At 45.2% G+C, this 22,460-nt stretch overlaps 1 protein-coding gene across 1 annotated transcript in view; it reads left to right on the top strand.

Moving 5' to 3' along the window:
• The window catches only part of DLGAP3 (DLG associated protein 3), a 75,425-nt gene that overhangs the window by 1,467 nt on the left and 51,498 nt on the right, over window positions 1-22,460 (top strand).

The following is a 22,460-nucleotide window of genomic DNA, read 5'->3' as shown; positions in this document are numbered from 1 at the left end:
GGGTGAAGCATTGAATTAGCTCTTCTCCCCGGTTTTCTGGCTTTGAGCCATGAGGGTAAGGCCAGAAATTGTGGGCCCCAGGGTCCTGGCCATCTGAAGCAGAGCACTGATGATGTTGCTGTTTGGGGGTTGGGGGGCAGCTTGGGAGGACTGAAGGAGCTATATGGGAGCAGGTGGCACCAGCCTTGTGTGAACAGCGAGGGGATCTCAGGCCCAGTGGGTCACAGTGTCTTTGCTATCAGTGGTTCCACTGAGGCGCATTTTGTACAGTCCCCTGTCTCCAATAGGCAGGTCTACACCCTCTGAATAATTAAAAGCAGTTGGATTATTCTCTCAACACTGCAAGGTTTTTCCTGCCCTTTCAGGAAAGTCTCAGGAAACTCCTCAGATGGGACCACTGACTCTGGGGGTCAGTTTCCTTCTTTGTAAAAATAACTGGACTAGATGGTCCTTTCTGGCTCAGTCAGTCTGTGATTTCTTGACAATAATTGGGACTAGGGGAGGAGGTATGGTCCTGTGTTCTGATACTCTTAGAAGATCAGAACCTGAGGCTTCCACTGCCTCTGGATTGACTGGAAATGGAAGAAAGCTTCTAGGCTCCATCTTCTGTTCTAAATCAGTCCATATGGTTGGTTTGTGTGTGTTTTTCTTATTTCCCCCATACTTAGTTAATGCCAGGAGACCTTAGGAAAGGGTCCATAGTAAACCCTAAGAAAGTGGAAGGGGGGGAAGAGGTGAGAAAAGAGGGAGGGAGAGGAGAGAGTGAGGGCTCATGTGTTGGCTGTGAGTCAGTGTTAAAAATGGGAACAGGGAGGGGCTGGTGGGGCAGGTGTTTCTAAAAGGAACATTGGCACAGGTAGGAGAGACACAGACAAAAGCTTCTGCCTCAATCACACGCACAACACACATGCACACATAAAATCATTCACGTACATATATGACTACCGAACATGTGCACAGATTTCTCATGCTTCTAAGAAACAGGTCTCTCATCTGTTTTCCCCCCAAATTTTTTTTCACATGCATACTTGTGCTTTCTCTTACTTCCTCCCCCCAAAAACATACAACATATACTCTTACAGGCTTGCTGATGCTCAGTATCTGCTATACTTCCCTTAAGGCTGCCACGTACAGTCAGAAAACATAAGGAAGGGACCTTAGCAGTCAAGGATACCTTCAAATAGGAAGGGAAAGGGACAGAAGGGAATACCGAGATAGCCAAAAGCTGAACAGCTGTTCTCCACTCCACTGAGAGTGCTGCCTGCAGCATGAGGGTGGAAAGTTAGACATCATAGCACATCACAATATAGAGAAGGAAAGGGGCTTTGAGGGCACCTTACCCAACCTTTTGATTCTAGGCTTGAGGTAAGTGAAGCCTGCAGAGGAAATGGCAGATTTGCTTACAATAATAATGGAGCAAGAATTTGAAATCAAATCATCTGACTCCAAACCCCATATTTCTTCCAGTGGAAGGAACTGCCTCTTTAGGAAGAACTTCCTGATCACAAGGGTTTTGAGACACTGGAAGGGATGATTTGGGGATCCTCTTGAGCAGATCCATATCCCGGGGGTCCTTTCTGACTTTGAGATCTTAGATTTAGAACCAGAGAGGACATGAGAGGTTATCAAGTACCAAGCCTCTCATTTTACAGAGGAAGAAAATGAGGAATAGAGGAGTTTAATGACTTATCCAAGGTCATACAGTTAATAAGTGACAGAGGGAGGAATCAAGTACTAGGTTCTCTGAAAATTGTCTTCTATAAACTAATCTCTTCATACATGGTAGAGCAAATGGTAAAATCAAATCTGAGATGGAAGGTTTACTGATCAGGTGAGATCCCTTCCTCAGTCCTTACCTTTCAATCTATATGATGTTTTTGGCACTTCCCAGGTTATCAAATCAATTGATTGACAAACATATCCATCAGGTGCATACTATCTGCCAGCCCTGGGAATATGAAGACAAAAAAAAAATGAAACAGTTGTTGCTTTCAGGGAGCTTACATTCTGTTGGAAGAGACAATGAATGCACAGATGAATAGATGCAATATTAATATATTAAAAGGAATACAATTTATTTTAGAGTGGAGCTGTGGAGGGGAATCATAGGAGGTAGCAATTTAATGAGTTTTCATGAGGGAGGACATTCTAGCACTGGAGTCCAGTCTGTACAGAAGCATGGAGATGGTATATGGAATGTTTTATATGGGAACACTGAGGTCAGGTTGGCTGAACTGTAGAATTCTGGAAGAAGAGAAAGCTATAATAAGGGTGGAAAGACTGGATCCAAGTTGTTACAGGTATTAAATGTCAAACCATGAATTTGTATTTGATTCTAAAGTGATAGGGAACTGATAGCATTTATTGAGGAGGGTAGCAATGTTGTCAGACCCGTGCTTTAGGAATATCACCTTGGCATCTGTGGCTCTGGGGAGGATCTGTTAGAATGGGACTTGGAGTAAGTACAGGGTCTTTGTGATTATGATCACAATGGTACCAGTAATCCCTCTCTTCCTGTATCACCCTTCCTCCAAGTCTAGCCTGGCCCAGACCCAAACAGAGCAGCAGCTTCTCCCTTCAGTCTAAGCCTAATGAGACACTAAACGGGCAGCCCAGCTTCTGGCAAAATCCAATAGAAATGGGATTGGATAAAGGATAAGGGAGCTAAACCAGCCCAGGCCCTTATAACATCAAGCACCCCCAGGGAGGAGCACTGGGAAGAGCTGGGACTGGGAGGGAAGGAAAAGATCAGGAGCCTTGGCAAGGAAAGAGAGATGGGGAGAGGAAGGATGAGGCTTCAGAACAAATTAGAAGCCAGGAATCCAACTTGTCTCTAATCCTGGTTTCCAGAAGTGGGCAAGTTGCAGTTGCCCATTCAGAAGCCTCATGCCCATCATTATTTTGCCTTCTAGGGATTTAGGTAACAACCTTAAGCCGTGTGTGTGTGTGTGTGTGTGTGTGTGTGTGTGTGTGTGTGTGTGTGTGTGTGTAGGGTAGAGGCTTGAGTAAGAACTATATCCAGAAGTGGTTAAACCTGTCTTCAGGCCTGACTGGGCCAAGTATTCCAGTGCTCCCTGGCCCCCTGGTTCCCTGGAAGAAGAATCTTACCTTTATAAACAGACACAGCCACTCTAGGCACTTCTCAGTCTCACTGTTCTGTTCAGGATTAAAAGTCAGTCTATTATAGGAAAAAGGTCCCTGAACTTGAATCAGAAGGGTTGAGTTCTACTCTTGGATCTGTCATTGACTTCTTCTTTGACCTTGGGCAAAACCTTTTCCCTTTGGAAGCTTCTGTTTTCCTCTATAAAAGGGACTAGATAATGTCTAAGGCCTCTCCCAGCTCTGAATCCTGAGGCACTTTGAAGTCTAACCTCAGTCCTTCATGCTGCAGCTAGAGGGGCTAAATTTCTCTATCTGAGAATAGCTGATGAGCCTTTGGCTGTCCCCACCCTGCCTTTCCTTTTCCCTCCTTTCCCCCTCCCTCATCCATCTTCGGAGGGAGGCAGCTTTGCTTCCTGGAGAGCCTGGGCTGTGGCTGCTGATTCTGAGCAGGCGAGGCAGCCGCTCCATCGTTATGGAAACAGGCTGCTAGTTTCTGGGTGGGCATGAGCGCTTGCTTATCTGTTGTGATCACCTGGTGGGGGCCCTCACCCCAGCCCAGGTTCCAGGCAGGCACAAGAAAGCATGTGGAGGGCTATCATGGCTGAGGTCCTTGACTTCTCCCCTTTCTGGTGCTTACCGTTGGGGTCTCAGCTGGAAAGCTGGTGAAGTGTTAGTGTGTGGACATGGGGCCACACACACATAACATGTTAATGGGCCAGAATATACACATGTGGTACATATGTACACAGGTTCCCGCATGCTGGTCTAGACCAGAATATGCTTACAGATGCCCCCCACTCTCTGCAATTAGGGCACCTAGGAAATCAGGCTTTGTGGGGTGTTCATATGTGTGTGTGTCCCAGTGTGTGTGTGAGGGCTTCCGTTAACGTGTCTGCCAGAAAGTGGGCCTGGGCCTGTGAGGGGGCATACCTATGTGAATGTGTATCTGTCAGTGTCCACAAACCAGGTGCACATGAATGTCAGAGACTACACCTTGTGTGCAGCAACTCTGTGTGAGACTGTGTGTGTTTGTCTCAGAGGATGTCTTACACGAGTGTCTTTCTTTTTGGAATCACTGTCAGCCTGCCTGGATAAAAAGGGGGCAAAAATGTTGCTGGTGGCAGTGGGAGCTGGTTCTGGGCTGCTCTTCTGCTCTCTAGGATTTTAAGGGGATCCTCTGGAGGAGGGGGGGCTTGCTGAATCTTCTCACCCCCTTCTAACTCTCTGTAATACTCAAACACGAAGGAACTGGTCTGTAGGGGATGGAGTGAAATGAGAGAGGATTCCCTCACCCCCGCTTGTCACCCCCACCTCCCAGGCAGGCTCCCAGTTTCTCTCCTCCCTCTCTCTCCCTCCCGCCTGCCCGCCTTCCGATGCTCCTCTCGGCTCAGTAGGCTCCTTGAGCTATCTCGGCTCTGCCACATGGCTCGCCCCCCTACCCCGCCCCGCCCCATCCTGCCCCGCCCCGCCCGCCCCACCCCAGACTGGAGAAGGCTCCCTCCCGAAGGGGACCACCCAACTGGGTGTGGGCAGCAGGAGCAGGATAGCCCAGGCCCACACCTGTCACCGGGTGAGTATTTCTGTCCTTCCTTTGGGACTGAGGAGCGAAGAGCGGGGGTGAGTTATTCCTGAAGGCGGGGGTAGTGCTCGCAGGGGCACCCAGGCATCCGGTTTCCCAGTCCCTCCGTTTATAGCTTTTGGCCTCCTGGGGGTTAATTTCCAAGCCGGGCTGGGCTGGGCTCTGGAGGAATGTGCATAACTGGGAGAGGACGGGGCAGGAAGGGGCCAGCGTTTGTGGGGAGGTCCCTGACAAAGAAGGATTCCTGCGCTCAAAGGTGGAGGGAACTGTGCCCTCGTTCTCTTAGTCCCAGGCGGAGTAGCTGGGAGAGGAGTCCCTTGGTTGGGTCTGGAAGCTGTCCACGGTGCTGAAAGGGACGCTGTCCTCTGTACCAAAGCTGAAGCTTTGTACTGAAAGCTGGAGCAGGGTCCGGCGGGTCCTGCTGCTGTCTGACCCACTTGCTGTGATGGGGAGGCAGGAACCTTTCCCTGACATTGGGGGGAGGGGGAGGGGACGAGGTAAGAGGGGATTGGGTGTGGGAGTGGGGAAAGAGGAGGAGGGAGGTCCCTTTTCTGACTTCACCATGCCCTGGAGGACTCTAGGGACATGGCTTAGTTCCTGATCCCTTAATTTTCACGTACATCCCAGGGAAAATCCTGGGGATCATGGATGAGGTGGGAACCACTCCTCCAGCTTCACGATCTTGCTGTATGCACTGGGGATGTTGGGAAGGGCAGTGACAGGTACTACTGAATCCAAGATGTTCCCATCCAGTGACTCCCGGTGGTGGGGGAGGAGCAGGTCATCTTTGGGGCTCAGAAGTTAGATTTGGATTGGTTGAGACTCAGGCATTCAGAGTTCAACCAAGTGTGCGCACTTGGAGGGGTGATTTCCTAGAGGGAGATGGGCTTATGGAGGTGGGAGTGAGGTAAAATTTTCAGGCAGAGAGTTTGAGGGTGGGACATTGTTCAGAGTCATGGAGGAGGGAGTTGGGGAGAACAGGGAGGGGCCAAGGATTAGAATCCATCGGAAAGGTTGAGAGTTATGGGTGAAAAAAAGGGAGGGCTAGAGACATGAAGAAGATGGGAGATCAGAAATAAATAGAGGACCTTAGGGAGTACTTGCTGGGGGCTCCTCTGCATTTTCCTCTCCAGCCTTTCCTACTGGCCTAGGAAACAGCTCCTTAGGAGGACCCCTCTTTCCATTGTGCTTGGAGCTTTCCTGGTGTCTTATTTTTGTCCTTGGGTGATATGAGTTCAGGACATGTAAAATAGTCTGTGGGGAACATTTGGTAGAGCAGTGATTGCAAGCTCAGCCCCCTTCCCCAAGAGAACAATCAAATATTCAAATGAATCCTTTCTCTCTCAGTGGGGCTGGAGAGGCTCAGGAACTTTGGGCTGGACTGGACTCTGGGTCCTAGTTTCTGGATTATTGATTCTGGGGTGGATTGAACTCTGAGTTGTGATTTGTTGAGTGAGGTGGGGGTAGTTTCAGGAAGAAGGTAGGGGCTTACCCCTAGATGGACAGCTGCTCCTGCCTGTCAAAGAGGACACACGAGGAACTTAATCCTTGTATTTCTCACTCCTTTGATGGGTATGTGGTTTCCAGTTTTCCCCAGCCCTGTACTACTATCCATGACCCATTCTTCTCTGGACAGAATATCTGAATTTTGAGGGTTATGGTCCTGGGATTTCCAGCCAATGGGTCTTTTTGTTGCCCACCCAGTTTCGGCATATTCCAGTAAAATGTGCTTTGGCAAGGGACAATATCCTTATATATGCATAAGTATTCCTTATAATGTGCTTTTGCAAAGAACTGAGTGTTTGCAGTCCTGTGAGTAGCAGGGAGATGGTGTATGCATGTGCATGTTTGTAGCTCTGTGTGTGTGTATTGGTATGGAGTGGGATATGTGTGCACAGCTCAGCTTTGTTCCTCCATCTTTTGGTTATATAATGGCTTTGATAAGCTTTCAGGTTGGAGCCACCCCTGTTTGGAAAAGACCTTTACAAGTCCAGCCACAAGGGTCCTTCTTTCTCTTCCTCTTCCATTCCCTCTCTTCCTGGTAGTTCTCAGGCCTCGTCTTAGCTGGTTTTTAAGGTTTTTTCTTCCTTACTTCCCCTCCCCTAACTACAGCTGCTGCTCACTGTCCTCACCTTTGAGCTGAATTGACTGCTCCTCCTGCTCTGCTGGCCTGAGCTTGACCCCTGACTGAGTCCCCTGGGACTGTATAATGTCTGTATCTGATTCCCTGTCTATTCCTGCCTGTGTAAGACCCAGGCCCTAATGATACTTCTCCCTTGTTTCTGACCTTTGAGCCTACAATCCCTGAGCATCTGACTTGGTCTCCTTGCACAGTTTTGTGGGGAATGGGAAAAGCCTTAAATTAAACTTGCCCAAAGCCTGCTACCAGAGTTGGTGGGGAGATAATTTTGGGAGAAAATCTCAAAATGGTCAGAAAATAGGGAAAAAAGCCAACTCACTGTCCTTCATGCTCATTATGTTTCCTGAGTAGCAGAGAAAATAACAAGAGAGCCCTATCTTAGACTTTGCTCCTGTATTTCAGTTTCCTCTTTATTAGCTAATTAACAAGATGTAAGAGGGAGCCTTACTTTTGGCCATTCCGCTTTCCCAAGAGTTGGATGACACTAAAAGAGACCGTGTGGTTGGGTCTGTACTCAGGAAAGATTAGTTAAGATTAGAAATCACTTCTTGAAGGGAGATGTAGGAGAAACAGGAGTAGGAAGAGCAGAGGAAGTCTCAGCTTCTTTTCTAAGGACAGAAGAGACCTCTAGGTATCCAAGTAGAACTCCAAACAGAAATGGAATTAAATGACTTCCAAAAGGTCTCGTGATTCCAGTAGGCATGTCCATGTGCACGTGCATGTACATATTTGCTTGCAATATATGAGCCCACTATTCTCTATGTGAATCTGTGATATATGCATTTTTTTTAAAGACTTATTGTCTCAATCAACTATAGGAAAGAGAATTCCTCAGTCCTTTTGATTTCCATTAACCTTTCAATGACATTGGAAGCCTAAGTTTCTCTTGTGGGCAGACTGCAAAGAAAAAACCGAGGGGACAGAGTGGTTGTAGGAGTGTGGTTTGGGTGGAGGTGATTGCAGAGGGTGAGTGGTGGTGGTGAGGTTGGAACTTGAAAATATTACGGACACCGAGGATTCTAAAGCCTTTTGGAGTGGGTGGAGGTGTGAGACACACCAATCTTCCTTCACACATGCAACTTTGGTACATGGACACGAGCACCATACTCTCACATGAATATGCCCATTGATGCCACATGGGAATACCCATGCAATGCCATCACAGATATGCCAGTTTGCATACAGTGTAATATATATATATGCATAGCAACAATATTCATTCATATACACATCATAGACATGTTGCACATTGTAACACAACAAACAGTTGAGTGTTACAACAATGTACATTCAAATAAGCCTGCATGTAGATTCATATTCATCTGGGTCCACTCATAAAAAAACCCCCAAAAACATGTTTCTTCCTACCTGGCTCAAATAATCAACCCTCCCTATCTCTGTCAGTTTTTTTTGTCTCTGTTTCTCCACCTCCCTCACCTCCTACTTCTCACCCTCTTCCCCTCAGTGGAAAAGCTGGCTTTTTACTAAGGGTGAAAGAGATAAAAGGATGATGGGAGCCAGAAGCTAGTCTGTATCCCAGACCCTTCCTGCTCAATCCTGAGAGAGACTAGACATCTTATTCTTGCCACCAGGTGGGAGGGGACCATCATTGTAGATGCATTAGACACCACTCCTCCTTTTCTGGGGTATTCTGGACACCTCTGAACCTACTGGAGTTTCCTCGGGCAGCTGAATTATAGCATCCAGGGATTCTGGCCCAGAAGATTGTCTCCTCTGTCTTCCCAGGAAAAGTACCCCTCGGGAGCCTGTAATGGTTTTCTGTGTGTAGTGATCAAGAGAGTCCATCCTCCTTTCCCTCATTCAGTGGCTGTTGGGGTGGGGGGTCTCCTTTTTGCTTTTCATACCCCCTGGACTCCGAGCATGAGGAGCTCAGGGAAGAAGCAGCTGGAGCTGCTGTCTGTCCGTCCTATCCACGGTAACATAGCAACAACGCCTCTGCCAACCGAGATGGGGAAGAGAGAGGAGTCAGCTCTGAGGGTGGGTGGGTAGTGTGGGCGAGGGGCCTGGGTGGCAGAAGAGTGGGTGAGGGGGCTAGGCAGTAAGGAGTATGGATGAGGGGACCAAAGAGCAGCAAATCTTAGGGTGAGGGGAGGAGGGTATCTCTGCATTTTTTGTGCTCTAGTTTTTCTGGCCTGAGGTTAGAAAGGAAAGCCTTTCTCGTGGGTCCTTTTCTCACCCAGGGACCATCAGATGCCTGAGTTGTGACACTGGTTGAGGCTGGCCTCCTGAGGACACCTGTGGGGGGAGGGGGAACCTCTCCCCATCAATTTGTGCTCAGGAAATATGCTCAATCCTCCGCCTCCTGCCTCCTCCCTTGGGGCTTACAGACCCCCTGGAAGGCATTGGAAGCAGAGGGTGGGGCTTTGGTAGCAGCCCACTTCATTCTGCCCCACCTTGTATGAGGGAGAGAGAAAGCTAAGCTTTTGGGTGGTGCCCGGGCTGAGGGGGCCCAAGAGCGACCTACTTCTTCCTTTTCTTTCTTTTTCCAAAAGGAAAGTGACCCACTTTCCAGCCAATCTGGCAGCGGCCTGGTCCCCACTGACTCCCCCGACCCTGCCTCCTCAGCCCTTCATCCCTGGGATGTAGAACCCAGAGGAACTGGGGCCCCACCCCTTCCTTGCCCATTGAAGTGTGGATATTTGAAGGTTTTGGGGGAGATGAAAGATTCATGTTCCTCAGTCCCTTCTCCCTGGGGCAAAACCTTTGCACCCTCTCTTCGCTCCCCCCTTTTTCTCGACCCCTTCCTCCCAGGGGGGCTGAGGCTCTGGGTGCTCCCCATCTGTCTCTGGGATATTGGTCTGAGCTTTAGGGCTCACTTTCTCCCCCACCCCCTCTCATTAGCTTGGACCTGGCAGGATTTAATTATTTCTCTTCTCCTCAGCTCCAGATTAATTCCATCCATCACAGATCAGTGACAGGCAGAGCCTTCTTGGGACAGCCTCAGGGACTTGACTACCCTCACCTGGGCCTCATGCTGGGCTAGTAGGAAAGGTGGGAGTGCAGGGGAGGGGAAGGAGGCTCAGTCTTGGTTTTGCTGGGGATCTTTGAACATATGTTGTGGGGATGGGCTCTGCATATGAGTGGGTGACTGTGACTGTGTGCACCTGGATATGAGCATCTACCTATGTGTATATATGTGTGCACATGTGAGGCGTGTCTCTGAAGGGCTCGAATGATTCTATGTAGGAACCTCCATCTGATTTTTTGCTTTAGGTTCCATGGTGTCTTGCTCTGTTTGTGATTATGCATATGCATGTATGCATGCAGCATTTTTGCCTGCCCCTGCTTGGCCCTTGCAGCGAGGGAAGCCCCGGGAAGCATGTGTGTGGGATGGGATGGGGCAGAGACTGGACCTGACCTGACCCTAGTGACCTTGGGACAAAGGTGAGGGAGAGAAAGATGTGGCAGTTGAGGAGACAAAGGGAAAAGGGAGGATGGGGCGAGACGAGGGATGCATGGATACGTGGTATTGGCTGCTGCCTTTCCTGTAACTCTGTGCCTTTTCCATGAGAAACTGCTGGTAATCTGGAGGTCAGAATTTAGTTTTGGGCTCTCCCCTGGCTTCCACAAGATGGAAACAGTAACTGCAGATCCACATATTCCTTTTTATATTTCATTTAAAAACTGTTAATTTAGGGATAACTACTGAAGCTAACGGATTAAGAAGGTGAGTTTCTATCCTCTTTCCACCCCATTCTATCCTGAGGGTTCTTTGATATTCCTACTGCCACAATTGATTTCCAGCCTCCCTCTGAATAGAACCTCTTCTCACCCGCCTCCCTCACCCGTCTTCTTCTCTGTACGGGGTTTTAGGGACTCATCAAGCTTTAGGTTCTGCTGGCTCACCAGGGACAGCATGGGGAGGTCTTCCATCTCCTGAGGTGGGCACATCTCCTTGCCATCAGCTCTTTCCTGTTGTGGTGCTAGTGTCTGGTTTGAGGAATGGGGAGTGAGGATGTGGGACAGAAGGCAGGTCTGCACAGAATTAGAGCGATGGATGGGAGGACTTCTGGAGGGTCCAGTCTCTGAAATATTGACTCTGATTTCAGATCTTCTGTGGTGAGGGGAGTGGGATAGGATTGAGGGAATCAAATGGAACTCAGGAGGCCTCCTCTTCTTTCCCAGTTCCACTTTTCTTCTCTCCAGCTCCTCCTCCCTTTCTTTTTCTCCCATCTCATTGGGATGCTTTCCTTTCTTTTCTTATTTCTCTCCTTTTTTTCCTTTCTCTGCTATCTATACCTCTTCCTTCTTTCCTAAAATACTTGTGTATGTGTGTGTATGTATGCGTTCTTTTTGAATTTCCCCCATTCCTTTTGAATTACCTCATCCCCCCTTGTCCTCCCCTAACCTTTTCTGCCTGTTTCTGAAGTGTCCCTCTAATATTACCTCCTTGTCTTTTGTTTTCTTCTTCCTCCCCTTCTTCCTTTTCCCCTCCCTTCTTTACCTTCTCTAATTTCCCCCAACTTTCCCCCTCTTCTTTCACTTCATTTCCCCTCCTCCCTTTTCTCCTCTTTCCCTGCTTCTCATGTTTTCCCTTTTCTTTTTTCCTCTTCTCTTTTCTCTTCTTATCTCTTTTTCCTTCCCCCCCCATTTTCTTTTCTCTTCCATTCTCTTTTCCCTCTTTTCTCTCCCCCTTCCTGTGTCCCTCTCCACTCCCTTCTCTCCAATTCCTTCCTCTCCTCTCTTCCTTTATTCTCTTCCTCCCCCTTTCCTCTCTACTCTCCCCCCCCCCTTCTGTGGTTTAGCTTGGGCTGCCTCTTCTCTTTGGCTCTGATCAGAGAGCTCTCTGTTGTTGGCTGGTTTGCTGGGCTCTTTTCCCCAGAGCTCAATCTGACTCTGGCCCTGCTGAGTGGTTTCCTCCTCTATCTCACCAATTATTGCTCCCTGTACAGTGGTTGCTAAAGCCTCAGCAGGTGGGAGCAGAAGCTGGGGGTGGGGTGAGGAGGGGATGTGGGGCTGACTCTGACTTTGACTTCAGAGATGGAGGCCATTGCTATTTTCCTAGCTGGGATGAGGAATAAGGATGGTGAGGAATAAATTAATCTGGCAATCAGCACGTCACCTTCCTTCCTCTCCAACCTGTGCCCAGCCGTATGTTAGTACTATGAGGGAGATCGGCCAAAACATGGGTTAGTTCCAGCCCTTTCTTTTCCTTTCCCTTTTTTCCCTCTTCCCTATTTCTTTTCCCCTTTCCCTTTTCCCCACTCTTCTTCCTATTTCTGTCTTTCTCTTTGTCTCTCTGTCTTTTTTCATTCTCTCTCTCTGTGTGTATCTCTCTATCTGTCTCTCTGTCTCCTCCTATCTCCTCTCTCTCCTGTCTTCCTTTTTCCCCTTCTCTCTTTTTTCCTTTTTTCTCTCTCCTTCTTCTGCCCTCTGGGACTTCCCACTCTGGTTGGGGAGATGAGATTCACACACAGGAAACAATTAAGAAGAAAACAATTAAGGAGAAAACAGGACAGAATCTAATTGCTAGATGGTGTGTGTGTGTGTGTGTGTGTGTGTGTGTGTGTGTGTGTGTGTGTGTGTGTGTGTGTGTGTTACAAATTATAAGCACTGTAGAATTTCAGAGAAGGGAGAAATCAGTGTGGGCTAGAGTATATGGGGAAATCTCCCTGGAAGTACATGGCCGAGGTCTTGAAGGATGGGTAGGATATGACCAGCTGTCACTGTGGTTTGAAATACTATAGTATAGTGGACAATGCTGCCTCTGGAATCAGAGGATCTGGATTCAAATCTCTCCTCTGATGAGATCTAAGGTAAGTTATTCTCCGTGGTTTTCAGTTTCCTAGTCTGTGAAATGAGAAGGGTGGACCACATGGCCTCTAAGGGCCTTTCTAGTTTTATACGAATAAACAAGGAACCTTAAGGAGAGGATTTACTGACCCGGAGGGTTGTTTATGGAAGAGAATGTGAGAGACGTGGGTGCCAGACTGTAGAAAGCCTTGAATGTCAAGCAAAGGAGGTTATATACGTAATAGGGAACCACTGAGGGTTTTTGAGATGAGTAATGGCACAATCTGATCTGTGCATTGGAAATGTTAATTCAGTGGCTCAGAGGCAAGAAGTAGGGAGTCCATTTAGGAAGGAGGCTCTTCCAGGAGTCTGGAGGAAAGGCAAAGGTGAAAGAAGATACTTTGACTTTAATATTGGAGGGGTCTGGGGATAGAGAGATCTGAGGATGGGAGTACTTAATGCTGGTATAATCCTTTGGCCTTGCTAGAGATAGCTTACAGAGGTAAGATGGGCACTTTGGGGCTGGTTCTGTGGGCTGGTGAGGAAAATGTGAATGGATAGCACTTACTGATACAGAGAAGCTATCATTGCTATTAAAGAATTATTTATAAAGGGTTTTTTGGGGGGAATGGGAGGGAAGAGAGGAGTAGACCTGTGGTTTCAATGTTATAGAGGAATCCCAGTGAGTAAATTCTCTCTAACAATGTAGATTACAATTGCTCTGCCATGAAAGTTTCACTGAGAGGTTAAGCCCCTTGCTCTGGCTCACCCTACTAGTTTTGTCAGAGGCACCATCGGATCCTGGGGCTTCCTGCCTCTAAGGCTGGGTCTCTGCTCCATGTTGCCATGCTGCCTCTTCATTTATGGGGTATAAAGAGAAAATTCAGGAATCCCTTAAATCATCATCTAGTGGAAAAAATACTGGATTTGTGGTTAGATGACTTGGACTTAAATCCTGGCTCTGCTACCTGACAAAGGTTGACTTGGACAGATCCTGCTTCTTCTCTGGGCTAATTAATCAGAGAATTAATTCTTTTTTGCTTTCCCATGTTCTTTGATCCTGTGAGTCCTTGGAATGGGGAGTCCCCTTCCCAACAGCCTTCTGACTTGTTAATTCTCCTGGATGCCCAATTCCCTGACAGTTGATAATTTGTGGACATTCTTTCCTCTCTCCCCTGCCTCTGAGCTAGTCTGAAAGGAAGCTATTAACTTTTTCCCAACTTTGGTATTCTATTCTTTGGCTTTCTCTCCTGTCCCTCTGTTTTTTTTTTTTTTTTGTTTGTTTGTTTTTTTAGAGAGAAGGATGGGTTCAAGCAAGGCCAGGATTACACCAGGATTAAATACCCCCATCCTCAGCCCTCTCTATCACCAGACCCCTTCATCACTAAAGTCAAAGGCGTTCCTTTAAGGGAGTCAGGGCAAAAGAGACATTTGGCCCACTAGTTTCTGAGTTGAAGGACAGGAGGCTGTCAAGGCTGGTGACGTCGAATGGGGGCTTGGAAAGAGTCATTTCCCAGTGTGGCTGGCCCATTACAAAAGTGCCTGAGCTGTTGACATTTTAAAAAGGTGATCTGAATGTTATTTGCATCTCATTTGCATTTCATTTGATGTAAAAATACACAGACTCCCCCACCCCCTCCCCCGCACCTTTCAGCTTATGCTTGTTTCAAACCCTCTCCCCTTTGCAGGTCCTGCTGGGTCAGGGTGAGCCCAAAGAAACACAATGATTGGCTCTCTACTACTGATGTCAGTGAGGGGATACAGTCTTTGAAAAGGAAGACTTTCCACTGAGTCTCCATCCCAGAGGTTATTCTCCTCTATTAGGTTTTTTCTCTCTTAAGCAGACCCAGCAGACTGGTTTGGGAGGTTGAAGGCAGGAATCCAAGGATTGGGAAGATGGTAATTGTCACTCTTTACTCATCTACCTCTTTTCTTCCCAAAACTGTTCCTGGTTTCTGAGTCAATGAGGTGCTCAACTGGTTGTTTTCCTTATTTCCAGCATTTTAGCCCCCCATCTCACCTCTCTTCCTTGCCTTCTCTTCTCTCCTTAGAGAACTGTAAGCCCTTTCTTGCCTGGTAGGTCCTGTATTTACTCTGTAGGGTACTGTTTAGATGTTCCTTTAAGAGATCTGTGTCTCTTGCTATCCGGAGGCCCCAATGATGCAAGGAAGTCTTTGTGGTGGGAAGGAGGAAGGAGAAGCAGTTAAGAAGATGGGGCTTGGGGATAGGGCAAATTAGGATTGGTGTGGGAAGGCAACTTCTCCCACATCTACCAGTAATCTTTTCTGGTTCTCTTCTGCAGGAAGTTGGGTGCTGGGGCCCATGGTTGGTGGTGTGAAATCCAGATGTCTCCATTTCTAGGCCTGACCTTCTGTGACCTGAATGCAGTTTCTTTGCTTTTGACAACTGGGTTGGTGGGAGGGGCAGCTCTCTCCTTCCATTCATTCTGATCCAAGAATGAAAAAACACCAATTTCTCTTAGTATCATTCAAGACCAGGCTAGATTTTTGCCAAAGGAATTTTTATTTTAAAATGAAGGAAACATACAATATTAGAGCATTGAATGTTGAATGCCACAGCTGGGAGGCATACCATGTAATTCATTCCCCTCATTTTATTGAGGAAGAGAATATGTCCCAAGAAGAAGAAACTTGCTTAAGGTCACATAACAATTTAGTACCAAAGCTAGGACTTTTTTTGCCCAATTTCCAGGCTAGGAAGCTTTATTCTAGATGGGATGTCAAAGATCATCAAATCCAATGACTTTGTGAACAGAAATTCTTTCTAATTTTATTTATTTTATTAATCACTTGCCAATTACATTAATATGTTTAAAATGTTCATTTTAAAAAACTGAGTTCCAAATTCTCCCCCTCACACTTACCCCTTTCCCTATCCATTGAGAAGGCAAGCAACATGATATTAATTATACACGTGAAGTGATTCAAAACATAATTCACTGTTAGCCATGTTGCAAGCACACACATAGAGCAAGCAAGTAAAGTAAGTGGAAAAATATATTTAGTCGGAATTCAGAGTTCACTAGTTCTCTCCCTGGAGGTAGAATTTTTCATCATGGGTCCCTTGGAATATCTTGGATCATTGTCTTGAGAGTAAGTCTTTCATGCTTGATCATAGTTATAATGTTGCTGTTGTTGTATACAATGTTCCCCTGGTTCTGCTCACTTCACTTTGTATCTGTTCATATTTCTTCCCAGTTTTTGAAACCATTCTGCTTATTATCACTCTTATAGCACAATAGTATTCCATCACGATCATATGCCACACAACCTGTTCAGTCATTGTCCATTTGATGGGCATCCCCTCAATTCCCAATTCTTTGTCACCACAAAAAGCTGTTTTAAGCAAGGATCTTTTTTTGCAACATCCCTAGTAAATAGTAGCCAGTCTCTGCTTGAACACCTCCAATAATAGGAAGCTCACTTCTTTCTGAAATAGCCTATTCGATTTTCAGACAGCTATGATTGTTAGGAAGTTTTTTCTTTCTTTCTAAAAGTGCAATGAAAGCCCACACAAATACAGAAACAGGTAGATTAATTGAGCTCAAAAGTACTCTTTCTTACTTCTTGAATTGTAATCCTTTCCCTTGTAAGATTGTAAATCTAGTACCTAATGTGCCATCAGAGGCCATTTCATCTAACTTCCTCATATTGTGGATGAAGCAACTCGGCCCCCCAAGGGAAAAGTGATTGGTCCAAGATCACACAGATAGTAAGCAGGGCTAGAACTTGAATTCAAGTCTTCTGAAGCAAATTTCAGAAATTTTTTATGCCTACCCTCTTTTCCTCCTCCCAAAGAAATGGGCTGATTGGTTTTTGGTTTTAAAACTCAACAAGGGGGATGATAATTCACTGTTTACCCTTAGAAAATGTTTCACAGCCACTAGGAGATATGGGATAACCATCTGGCTTTTTCTCTCTTGTCAGAGGAGAACATTTCCTGGTCCTCTAGAGTCAGGAGTTCAGGGCTCCTTAGTTGCTATTCTTGCCTCTAATATGTCTTTTAGATTTAAACATAACATTTTTAGCTTTTTTATTGCTTTACTTTCTCACTTAGGCGAATGGGAGCTAAGTGACACAGTGGATAGAGTGCTGAAATTAGAGTTAGGAAGATCTGTATTCAAATTCTGCTTCAAAAACATGCTAGCTGTGTGGCCCCAACCAAGCCATTTAACCTGTGTCAGCCTCAGTTTCCTCATTTGCAAAAAAAGGATTAATAACACCTATCCCCAAGGATTGCTGTGAAGAGCAAATGGGTTAACATATGTAAAATGCTTTGTAATTTTTAAAGTTCTAGGTGAATGCTAGCTATTACTATCCCCCACCCTTCTCTCTTCTCCCCCATCCCCCACAATGAATAACTCCCAATTTGATGATCTGACAGGTCCCTTCCAGCTGTGAGGTTATATGAACCATGGTGCAAGAGAAAGATCCTTAGACTAGGAATCAAGTATCCTGCAGGATGGGTTTCCTTGGCAACAGTACAGGATAAACTTGCCGCTGTCAGTACCCCCATGCTCAGTATGGAGCAAGCTGAGGCTGCTTCATGGGGGAGGAGTGACCCACCTCAAGCGATTTAGGTTCTTGTCTCATAAGCTAGTTAGCTGAGGATGACTTATTTGGTCAAACACAGCTGGGCACAGCAGGGACCTTGGGCTCAAATGTGGTTGTGGCAGGTGTTAAGGCTGGACCATCTCAGGTGAGATCTGTGCATTCAGTTTTTTCCCCAGCTCTGTGCCTGGAGCTGCTGAATATCCTCCAGTTTATAGTTGTGGGGACACGTAGGTTAAGAGAATCCAAGTCACTTCATCAGGCTCATGCAGGAGAAAAAAATAAAATCGGAATCCATGAGAAGTTTCTGAGTCACTTAGGACTGAGGACGTAAGACTCAGGACACTGAATAGGGATGGGCAGGAGAGCTTTAGGTTTCAGAAGGAACAGGGAAATCACCCAGATTTCTCCTTCCTGAATCCACTGCTTTGCTATATGTACCCTGAGCCATTTTCTCTTCTTTCCAATGAGAGTTATTGCTCAGGGTGATGACAGATTCCTGGCTAACGATGCGGCCATTTTGCCCAGTGCAATTAGCAGAGAGGGCGGCTGGCCAGGCTTTAAGCAAGTTAAAGCTTTGAGAAAACCATGGCTGGATCCTGCAGTGTGTCCTAAATCAGGTAATTCCTGAGTAAGCATTTCTCTCCCCTACCTCCCCACCCATTCCTCAGTCGATTTGATTAATACATCAGAACAAAATACTCAGTAATTGGGCACAGACTGTTCACACCCAAATTGTCTCAAGCCCCGTCACCTTCCTTCTTCGGCCATCTCCAGGCCTGGGTAGTAATAACATGGTCACCTTTCAATTATTCATGACAGTAGAGCAATGCATGGAACAAGAAATCTTAAACAGGAAATAAGCCAGGCAATGCTTATCTGACTTTGGAATGCATATGATGGATGTTCTTTGCACCAGATGAGCCTTCTTTTGTGTCATGGAGTCAAAGAATCTCAGAATTAGAGGGTACTTCAGAGGGCATCTTGCCTAACCCCTCTGAAGTATGAATCTAGTCTATAACACCCTTCAAGAGTCAACTTGTACCTAATACAATCCAACAAGCATTTGTTAAGAGTGTACTGAGTGCAAAGGCAGTGCTGATTGCTAGGATCTTAAGACAAAGTGAAGAGCAACAATAGCATTAACAACTGGCATTTACATAGAACTTTGTGATTTGTAAAGTACTTTACAAATATCATATAATTTTATGCGCCAATAGCCCTGGGAAGTTATATTATATTATATCATGACCATCATTTTAGATATAAGGAAACTGAGGTGGAGATCAAGTGATTTGTTTTGTGAGGATCTGAAAATTGATTTGAATTCAGGTCTCCCTCACTCCCTCACTCTATTCACTGGGACATTTAGCTGAGCTGACATTCTTCAGGGAGGGAGGTAGAATATGTAAACAGATGAAGAAATTTAAGATAATTTGTGAAGGGCTAGATCAATAACAACTGAAGCAAGGGTTCTTAATCACTTTTTTGTGTGTGTTTGAATCCCTTCCCAGAATCATGTTTTAGAATGTAAATAAAATACATAGGATTCCAATTCTATGGAAATGTAATTATCAAAATGCTTTTCAGAAAATAAGGTCTCAGACCTCAGGTTAGCAACCCATGAACTAGAGGATCAGCCTTCCCTTAAAGATCTTCAGTGATGGAGAGCTTCCTTCCTATTAGAAAAGCAGTGGGAAAAGACCACAATATTTTGGGTTAGTGGACCTGGGTTTAAATCCAGTCTCTGTCAGTTATCTTCTCTGTAGGCTTGTATACTTCCTTAGCTTCTTTATTGGTAGAGTGAGGAGTGTTGGTTAGATGACCTTTGATATCCCTTCCAGCTCCAGACTTGTTTCAGACTGTTTTTCATTGAGTTTCTGTTTCCTGAGCACCAAGAGAGAAGGTGGAGATGTGGCCCTGAAGAATAGGGCCAGGGAGGCAGGATGGTATTAAATCATTTTGTAGAATAGATGGAGTTTCTTAGCCTTTTTTTTTTTTAAGTCATGGACTTGTTTAAATGAGGACTATGGACCTATTAAATGAGATAGTATTTCTAAAATTCTTAGCACCATGCCTGGCACATAGTATGCCCTTAAAAATGCTCCCTCCTTCCCTCCCTTTCTTCCTTCCTCCCTTCCTTCCTCCCTCCCTCCTCCTTCCCTCCCTCCCTTCATCTGTCTCTGTCTCTGTCTCCCTCTGTCTCCTTCCTTCCTTCCTTCCTTCCTTCCTTCCTTCCTTCCTTCCTTCCTTCCTTCCTTCCTTCCTTCCTTCCTTCCTTCCTTCCTTCCTTCCTTCCTTCCTTCCTTCCTTCCTTCCTTCCTTCCTTCCTTCCTTCCTTCCTTCCTTCCTTCCTTCCCTTTCTCCCTCTCTCCTTTTGGCAATATGGGAAAGCTTTTGCATTCCTTCTCAGAATGATGCTAAACGTATAATATGAAACACATAGGAAACTAATTAGATCAAACCAGTTATTAAAATATTTTAAAAAAGCCCTAAATCCCAACAGCCCCAAACCAACTGTCAAACTGATGGATCCCAGGTGAGGAGCTTCTGGATTAGATTATTAAAATGATGGTTGCTGAGCTCCTCGAGTGACACAGATAGAGCAACTTGGGTTAACCAAGATGTTTGATACAATCTGCAGTCTCTATCTTACAAGATGAAAAGATGAGGGCTGGATGATGCTATGGGTCAGGCTGGAGCTGGTTGAATGGCTGGACCCAAGGAATAGTGATTAATGAACCACTATCAATCTGTAGAGCGTTCTCCACTGAAGAGGCTCTGTGCTGGTCATCATTTTTATTGATGACTTGGCTGAAGGCATAGGTGATGACATGCTTACCAAATTTGGGGGTGACAAAGCTGGGAAATATTGCTTCTATGACAGAAAATTGAGTCATGATACAAAAAGATCTTGACAGGCAAGAGCAGGGGATTTTTAACCTTTTTTGTTTCATGAATCCCTTGGGCAACCTGGTGAAGCTTATGCACTCCTTTTTATCTAGTATACTGTTTTTAAATGCATAAAGTAAAATACATATGATTCCAAAGGAAACCAATTATGTTGAAATAAAAGATGTAATTTTATTTCCATCCAACTTTATGGACTCCTTGAAATTTATTAGCAGACCCCTTGAAGATTTATGAATTTCTTCTCCCATCCCCTGGTTACAAACCCTTGTGCTAAATAAAGAGATAGTGGTGAATCTAATAAGATGAAAAATATTATATCAGATCTGTGATATTTATACATCTAGAGAACTTCTAGTGGGAAGACTTTTTCTGTTGATGTTGGGGCACTTAGGAATGACATGATTTATCTAGGGTCTCATAGTTACCAGGTGTCAGATATGGGATTTGATCCCAGATTGTCAGGAATAAATTTCAAGTCCTTTTGGTCATAACAATTCATGAGATCATCTGTTAAGATAATGATCTGTGAGGGTGGAATTAGAGAAGACTTACATAAATAAAATGGCTCTTTGGAAATCTTAAAATAAATGTCATATTTTATACTTGGTTAAAAAAAACAATTCAATGAATGCAAGATATAAGACTGGATATCATTTCAGGTGAAGAAAATTTGACTCAGTTGGAATTAGAAGTATATGATGCAGTCATAAAAGTTGTGATCTGTTGATATTAGTTTGACATTAATTGAGGCATAGTGTCTAAAGAAGGATTCGATGGTCTCATTTCTGTCCCGATCAGCTGTCTTAATAACTAAGCATTTATAATAGTGCTTTATGATTTGCATTTTATCCTGGGAGGTGGGTCCTATTAAATGTCACTATTTTATATGTAGGGAAACTGAAGCATAGAAAGGATAAGTGATTTGTCAAAATCACAGTCACTGTGTGAGAAGCTAGATTTGAATTCAGATCTTCCTGACTTCGGGTCCAGAACTCTATTCGTTGGCCATCTAGGTGTCTTTAAGTAATTGAAAAGCTATGCCATTGGAAGAAATATTATACCTGTTTTACCTGGCCCAAGGGCAGAATTAGGAGAATTATGGGAAATTTTGGCTCAGTAAAAAGAAAAAAAAAGTCAAAGCTGTTGAGAAGTAGAATAGGCTACTTTGGAAGGTTGTGAGTCATTGGAGGTCTTCTAGGCTTCTTGCTGGAGATGTTGCTAATGTATCAAAATCACAGAACCCTATTTAGGAGGAACCTTGGAGGTTAGCTGATTCAACACTTTACAGATGAGGAAACTGAGGTACCAAGCAAAGTTATAGAGATAGCAAATGGCAGAAAATCCAGGTTTTCCCACTTCACATTCAGCATTCTTCCTACTGCTCTATTTCCTGTTAAGGTAGAAGATGAAGTCCTTGCCTTTTGTGGTTTGACACATACAGTAAATAAATCCATACCCTAAAGGTGGAATAATTACCAGACACATGATTGAAGGTTAAGGCTATTATGTTCTGGATTGGCTGAGAGTCCAGGGAAAGCCTTATAGATGCCAAAGGTGGGTGGTGGTGGTGATGATGACAGTTCTGGAGAAGAGAAGGCTGAGAGCTGCCTTTGTATTTCAAATATAACAAAAGGAGTATTTTTTTCAGTTAGCTTAGGGTTGGAGCTTGTGGAAATTGATATTGTGGTTTAATAGGAGGGGGACCCAGACTATCTGGGAGTTAGGACCTGTATTTGAATCCTGATTTTGACACTGGGAAAATTTCTTCAAAATTACGGACTTTATTTTTTTCATCTGCAAAATGAGGAAATTGGAGTAGCTGGTCCTTAAGGATTATTCCAGATCTATGATTATAAATCTATGTATTTGTAAAAAATAATTAATCCCCCCTCTCTCCTTGAGCAATTAAAAAAAGTAAAAATAAGGCCTTTATCACAAATATGAATAGTTGAGAAAAATGAATTCCTTGATTGGCTGTGTCCAAACATGTGAGTCTCATTCAGCATTTTAAGTCCATCCCTTTCTGTTGGGAGATGCTTCTTCAATCCTCTGGCATTGTGATCTGAATCTACTATTGAAAGAATTTAGGTTAGATAAAAAGAGGGACTGCCTCTGATTTGATGGAGGGGAATCTTCAGCAAACCAGAGGAAAGGGATATAGGGTAAGGTGGGGAGGGAATCCCATTCTCTGGCAGAAAGGCAGCTCTCACCAGCCTGGGCCTTCCTGGAAGGAGGTAGGGAGGAAAGGCATGAGATGGTTGCTCAGGCTGTGTACTTCTTCTGCTGATTCTCCTCTCAGTGGTTGCCATATCAAAGCCGTTCTATTTTGAGCTACCTGGCCTAGCTGTTGAGACTAGAGAATGGCAGTCCTGCTGGGCTCATGGCCCTGCCCTGGCCTGAG

This window comes from Sminthopsis crassicaudata, chromosome 3 (assembly GCF_048593235.1).
Source record: "Sminthopsis crassicaudata isolate SCR6 chromosome 3, ASM4859323v1, whole genome shotgun sequence".
Classification (NCBI taxonomy): domain Eukaryota; kingdom Metazoa; phylum Chordata; class Mammalia; order Dasyuromorphia; family Dasyuridae; genus Sminthopsis; species Sminthopsis crassicaudata.
The sequence above is the reverse complement of the archived record's forward strand: the minus strand, read 5'-3'. Positions and strand labels throughout refer to the sequence as shown.